The following is a 7,823-nucleotide window of genomic DNA, read 5'->3' on the forward strand; positions in this document are numbered from 1 at the left end:
TTGGCCTCCAAAATATCTCATTTCCTTCCCTGGTTCATCCGAGCTTCATAGAGAGAAAATACTCTTCAATTTTCTAGTTTCAATTTCTACCAAAATCTTATGCTTTCACCGATGGTTTTGGAAAATATTTCACACAAGGGTGCACTATGGTGGTTTAAAGCTTTGGATGGATTGGTTTTTGAAGGGAAGCTCTAAGTTGGTAGCTCTCTTGAATTTGAGGTGAGTTCAATATACAAGTGACTTTTGTTCTAGTATTGGTTAATTAATGGTTTGTGGTGGCCATGTGTGTTATTTTGTGGAGTATTTCATGGGTTGAAGGAATTTATGGTGAAGTTTTCAATTTATTGAGGAATTTTCTGGTTTAATATGAATGTGATGTTGTGGATATCTTTGATGATGGGAATTGATGGTTAATGCCTCTAGTAGGTGTAAATGATTGGAAATTCCAACCAATTTTGGATTTGGAAGGAAATGTGAAAAGTTAGGGTTTCATAACCCCTTTTCTGTCCGGTTTTTTATCATATGGTTAGAGGACGAATTGGCCTTTTCTTAAAACATGAAAGTTGTAGGTATTGATATGTTTGAGGTGCCTGTAAAATTTCAAGGCAATTGGAGTAGTGTAGAATGAGATATATCGATTTTACTGTTGCTGTTCTGGGTTGATCAGAATGTGCGAACTGCGCTTGTAATCGTCTGTTTTGACTGGAATTTCTTTGGATTTGGATATTGGTGTCTTCTGATGAAATGTATCTTGATGGCCTAGCTATCATATGCCTTTGGAATTTCTGCATTTGGACCTGTATAGACTGAGTTGTACTGATTACAGCATAGTGTGATTTGCAAACCTGCAATTACGGTTCTGGTTTGGTATTTGGCTATATTGGACAAGGATTATGAGCCATGGAGGTGAGTGACCTCAAACTATTTCCAACGTTACCTTTGAAATGTTTCTTGCATCGTTTCTTTGATTGCATATCCTGTGTGCCGACATATAAGTTCTTGACATGTTTTGGCTCAAATGAGTACTTGGAATTCGTGTGCTAGACCCCAACGTCTCCTCCACCGTTTAATGTTCCTGTAGAGCACCAATGGGCTCTTTCTCAATGTTAATGTTCAATGTTAAATGTTCAATGTTAAATGATTGTTTGGAGCGTTGGACGTCTAAGTACCATGATTTCACTGGCTCACGAGAGTAATGAAAGTGCATTGATTATTGAATCATGACATTATTGAAATGAACGATTGTGAAACTGATTTGATAACTGATTTTATTGGTTACTCGCTGAGCTTCTAGCTCACCCCAAAATGTTTTATTCCCCTGCACAGGGCTCAAGGCGAAGAAAGGGCTTGTAGTGTTTAATCCTGGATTATCTCATGTATGGATTGAATTTGGATTTCCTTTTGTGTAATCGTTCATATTGTGATTGTATTGAACGTTTAGAATTGATTGGATTGGATAGGTAATAGCCAAGATTTGGACTTCCTCCTGTATACTAATAGCTGGTATCAAGGATCAGAGTGGCGCTGCGGAAGCGTGGACGCTTCGCTTTTGATATGTAAAGTTTGGGAACCTTTGATGTATATATTTGATATATATATCTTGACATTCATTTGAGATTTTATCTTGTGATATTTGAGATTTATTCTTGTAATTCATTTGAGGACTGTAGTGATCGACTGAGTCCCGGCGAGAGCTGGGCAGGCGGCCCGCCGAACCCTCTGGTTCGCCTTAGGGGGAGGTGGGGCTGTGACAGTTGGTATCAGAGCTTATGCGTCAGATCTCTGTAGTGTGTCCTTGGCTTAAAGTTTAGGATGCCGGACTGTGGGTACGTAAGAATGAGAAATCGGACAGGTGTCATTAGAGTAACCTTAGTGATTGGTTGGAATGTTTAAGTGATTCTTGCGGAATGTCTTGCATTGATTAGTACAAGTGGAATGTCGAAGACGACATTCGTTTAAGGAGGGGAGATTGTGACGCCCCGTATGATGAAGGGTTTTCATTTTATATATATCGTTGTTATTCGAGCGGAGTAGCCCAGTTTTTAAACTCGGAAAAGAAAAGAAAATTTTGAAAAAATGGCAGGGGCCAAATCCGGCCAGTTCTTGGCCGGATTACTGGCCGGATTACTTGAAGGTTTTGAAAAAAAATTGGATCAGCTACTGCCTTGAATCCGGCCAAGAATCCGGCCGGAAATCCGGCCAGATTCCGGCCGGATTGTGACGTGTCACAGTCGGTCAGCAGCTTTGACCGACTGTTTCCTTTCTTTTTAAACTGTTTTGGCCTCCAAAATATCTCATTTCTTCCCTGGTTCTTCCGTGAGCTTTGAGAGAAAGAAACCTCTTCATTTTCCAACTTCAATTTTGTCCCAAAATTTTGTGATTTCACCGATGGTTTTGGAAAATATGCCACACAAGGGTGCACTATGGTGGTTTAAAGCTTTGGATGGATTGGTTTTTGAAGGGAAGCTCTAAGTTGGTAGCTCTCTTGAATTTGAGGTGAGTTCAATATACAAGTGACTTTTGTTCTAGTATTGGTTAATTAATGGTTTGTGGTGGCCATGTGTGTTATTTTGTGGTGTATTTCATGGGTTGAAGGAATTTATGGTGAAGTTTTCAATTTATTGAGGAATTTTCTGGTTTAATATGAATGTGATGTTGTGGATATCTTTGATGATGGGAATTGATGGTTATGACTCTAGTGGATGTAAATGATTGGTAATTGCAACCAATTTTGGGTTTGGAAGGAATTTGAGAAAATTAGGGTTTCATAACCCCTTTTCTGTCCGGTTTTGTATCATATGGTTAGAGGCCAAATTGGCCTTTGCTTAAAACATGAAAGTTGTAGGTATTGATGTTTTTGAGGTGTCTATAAAATTTCATGGCAATTGGAGTAGTGTAGAATGAGATATATCGATTTTACTGTTACTGTTCTGGGTTGATCAGAATGTGCGAACTGCGCTTGTATTCATCTGTTTTGACTGGAATTGCTTTGGATTTGGATGTTGGTGTCTTCTGATGAAATGTATCTTGATGGCCTAGCTATCATATGCCTTTGGAATTTCTGCATTTGGACCTGTATAGACTGAGTTGTACTGATTACAGCATAGTGTGATTTGCAAACCTGCAATTACGGTTCTGGTTTGGTATTTGGATATATTGGACAAGGATTATGAGCCGTGGAGGTGAGTGACCTCAAACTATTTCCAACGTTACCTTTGAAATGTTTCTTGCATCGTTTCTTTGATTGCATATCCTGTGTGCCGGTATATAAGTTCTTGACATGTTTTGGCTCAAATGAGTACTTGGAATTCGCGTGCTAGACCCCAACGTCTCCTCCACCGTTTAATGTTCCTGTAGAGCACCAATGGGCTCTTTCTCAATGTTAATGTTCAATGTTAAATGTTCAATGTTAAATGATTGTTTGGAGCGTTGGACGTCTAAGTACCATGATTTCACTGGCTCACGAGAGTAATGAAAGTGCATTGATTATTGAATCATGACATTATTGAAATGAACGATTGTGAAACTGATTTGATAACTGATTTTATTGGTTACTCGCTGAGCTTCTAGCTCACCCCAAAATATTTTATTCCCCTGCACAGGGCTCAAGGCGAAGGAAGGGCTTGTAGTGTTTAATCCTGGATTATCTCATGTATGGATTGAATTTGGATTTCCTTTTGTGTAATCGTTCATATTGTGATTGTATTGAACGTTTAGAATTGATTGGATTGGATGTGTAATAGCCAAGATTTGGACTTCCTCCTGTATACTAATAGTTGGTATCAAGGATCAGAGTGGCGCTGCGGAAGCGTGGACGCTTCGCTTTTGATATGTAAAGTTTGGGAACCTTTGATATATATTTGATATATATATCTTGACATTCATTTGAGATTTTATCTTGTAATATTTGAGATTTATTCTTGTAATTCATTTGAGGACTGTAGTGATCGACTGATTCCCGGCGAGAGTTGGGCAGGCGGCCCGCCGAACCCTCTGGTTCGCCTTAGGGGGAGGTGGGGCTGTGACAGTTGGTATCAGAGCTTAGGCGTCAGATCTCTGTAGTGTGTCCTTGGCTTAAAGTTTAGGATGCCGGACTGTGGGTACGTAAGAATGAGAAATCGGACAGGTGTCATTAGAGTAACCTTAGTGATTGGTTGGAATGTTTAAGTGATTCTTGCGGAATGTCTTGCATTGATTAGTACAAGTGGAATGTCGAAGACGACATTCGTTTAAGGAGGGGAGATTGTGATGCCCCGTATGATGAAGGGTTTTCATTTTATATATATCATTGTTATTCGAGCGGAGTAGCCCAGTTTTTAAACTCGGAAAAGAAAAGAAAATTTTGAAAAAATGGCAGGGGCCAAATCCGGCCAGTTCTTGGCCGGATTAATTGAAGGTTTTGAAAAAAAAATTGGATCAGCTACTGCCTTGAATCCGGCCAAGAATCCGGCCGGAAATCCGGCCAGATTCCGGCCGGATTGTGACGTGTCACAGTCGGTCACTAGCTTTGACCGACTGTTTCCTTTCTTTTTAAACTGTTTTGGCCTCCAAAATATCTCATTTCTTCCCTGGTTCTAGCGTGAGCATTGAGAAAAAGAAACCTCTTCATTTTCCAACTTCAATTTTGTCCCAAAATCTTGTGATTTCACCGATGGTTTTGGAAAATATGCCACACAAGGGTGCACTATGGTGGTTTAAAGCTTTGGATGGATTGGTTTTTGAAGGGAGGCTCTAAGTTGGTAGCTCTCTTGACTTTGAGGTGAGTTGATTATACAAGTGACTTTTGTTCTAGTATTGGTTAATTAATGGTTTGTGGTGGCCATGTGTGTTATTTTGTGGAGTATTTCATGGGTTGAAGGAATTTATGGTGAAGTTTTCAATTTATTGAGGAATTTTCTGGTTTAATATGAATGTGATGTTGTGGATATCTTTGATGATGGGAATTGATGGTTATGACTCTAGTGGATGTAAATGATTGGTAATTGCAACCAATTTTGGGTTTGGAAGGAATTTGAGAAAATTAGGGTTTCATAACCCCTTTTCTGTCCGGTTTTGTATCATATGGTTAGAGGCCGAATTGGCCTTTGCTTAAAACATGAAAGTTGTAGGTATTGATATTTTTGAGGTGTCTATAAAATTTCATGGCAATTGGAGTGGTGTAGAATGAGATATATCGATTTTACTGTTACTGTTCTGGGTTGATCAGAATGTGCGAACTGCGCTTGTATTCATCTGTTTTGACTGGAATTGCTTTGGATTTGGATGTTGGTGTCTTCTGATGAAATGTATCTTGATGGCCTAGCTATCATATGCCTTTGGAATTTCTGCATTTGGACCTGTATAGACTGAGTTGTACTGATTACAGCATAGTGTGATTTGCAAACCTGCAATTACGGTTCTGGTTTGGTATTTGGCTATATTGGACAAGGATTATGAGCCGTGGAGGTGAGTGACCTTAAACTATTTCCAACGTTACCTTTGAAATGTTTCTTGCATCGTTTCTTTGATTGCATATCCTTTGTGCCGGCATATAAGTTCTTGACATGTTTTGGCTCAAATGAGTACTTGGAATTCGCGTGCTAGACCCCAACGTCTCCTCCACCGTTTAATGTTCCTGTAGAGCACCAATGGGCTCTTTCTCAATGTTAATGTTCAATGTTAAATGTTCAATGTTAAATGATTGTTTGGAGCGTTGGACGTCTAAGTACCATGATTTCACTGGCTCACGAGAGTAATGAAAGTGCATTGATTATTGAATCATGACATTATTGAAATGAACGATTGTGAAACTGATTTGATAACTGATTTTATTGGTTACTCGCTGAGCTTCTAGCTCACCCCAAAATGTTTTATTCCCCTGCACAGGGCTCAAGGCGAAGGAAGGGCTTGTAGTGTTTAATCCTGGATTATCTCATGTATGGATTGAATTTGGATTTCCTTTTGTGTAATCGTTCATATTGTGATTGTATTGAACGTTTAGAATTGATTGGATTGGATGTGTAATAGCCAAGATTTGGACTTCCTCCTGTATACTAATAGTTGGTATCAAGGATCAGAGTGGCGCTGCAGAAGCGTGGGCGCTTCGCTTTTGATATGTAAAGTTTGGGAACCTTTGATGTATATTTGATATATATATCTTGACATTCATTTGAGATTTTATCTTGTAATATTTGAGGTTTGTTCTTGTAATTCATTTGAGGACTGTAGTGATCGACTGAGTCCCGGCGAGAGATGGGCAGGCGGCCCGCCGAACCCTCTGGTTCGCCTTAGGGGGAGGTGTGGCTGTGACAAAAATCTTATGCTTTCACCGATGGTTTTGGAAAATATTTCACAGAAGGGTGCACTATGGTGGTTTAAAGCTTTGGATGAATTGGTTTTTGAAGGGAAGCTCTAAGTTGGTAGCTCTCTTGAATTTGAGGTGAGTTCAATATACAAGTGACTTTTGTTCTAGTATTGGTTAATTAATGGTTTGTGGTGGCCATGTGTGTTATTTTGTGGAGTATTTCATGGGTTGAAGGAATTTATGGTGAAGTTTTCAATTTGTTGAGGAATTTTCTGGTTTAATATGAATGTGATGTTGTGGATATCTTTGATGATGGGAATGGTTAATGCCTCTAGTAGGTGTAAATGATTGGAAATTCCAACCAATTTTGGATTTGGAAGGAAATGTGAAAACTTAGGGTTTCATAACCCCTTTTCTGTCCGATTTTGTGTCATATGGTTAGAGGCCGAATTGGCCTTTTCTTAAAACATCAAAGTTGTAGGTATTGATGTGTTTGAGGTGCCTGTAAAATTTCAAGGCAATTGGAGTAGTGTAAAATGAGATATATCGATTTTACTGTTGCTGTTCTGGGTTGATCAGAATGTGCGAACTGCGCTTGTAATCGTCTATTTTGACTGGAATTGCTTTGGATTTGGATGTTGGTGTCTTCTGATGAAATGTATCTTGATGGCCTAGCTATCATATGCCTTTGGAATTTCTGCATTTGGACCTGTATAGACTGAGTTGTACTGATTACAGCATAGTGTGATTTGCAAACCTGCAATTACGGTTCTGGTTTGGTATTTGGCTATATTGGACAAGGATTATGAGCCGTGGAGGTGAGTGACCTCAAACTATTTCCAACGTTACCTTTGAAATGTTTCTTGCATCGTTTCTTTGATTGCATATCCTGTGTGCCGGCATATAAGTTCTTGACATGTTTTGGCTCAACTGAGTACTTGGAATTCGTGTGCTAGACCCCAACGTCTCCTCCACCGTTTAATGTTCCTGTAGAGCACCAATGGGCTCTTTCTCAATGTTAATGTTCAATGTTAAATGTTCAATGTTAAATGACTGTTTGGAGCGTTGGACGTCTAAGTACCATGATTTCACTGGCTCACGAGAGTAATGAAAGTGCATTGATTACTGAATCATGACATTAGTGAAATGAACGATTGTGAAACTGATTTGATAACTGATTTTATTGGTTACTCGCTGAGCTTCTAGCTCACCCCAAAATGTTTTATTCCCCTCCACAGGGCTCAAGGCGAAGGAAGGGCTTGTAGTGTTTAATCCTGGATTATCTCATGTATGGATTGAATTTGGATTTCCTTTTGTGTAATCGTTCATATTGTGATTGTATTGAACGTTTAGAATTGATTGGATTGGATGTGTAATAGCCAAGATTTGGACTTCCTCCTGTATATTAATAGTTGGTATCAAGGATCAGAGTGGCGCTGCGGAAGCGTGGACGCTTCGCTTTTGATATGTAAAGTTTGGGAACCTTTGATGTATATTTGATATATATATATCTTGACATTCATTTGAGATTTTATCTTGT

Source organism: Coffea eugenioides, chromosome 11 (genome assembly GCF_003713205.1).
Source record: "Coffea eugenioides isolate CCC68of chromosome 11, Ceug_1.0, whole genome shotgun sequence".
Lineage (NCBI taxonomy): Eukaryota > Viridiplantae > Streptophyta > Magnoliopsida > Gentianales > Rubiaceae > Coffea > Coffea eugenioides.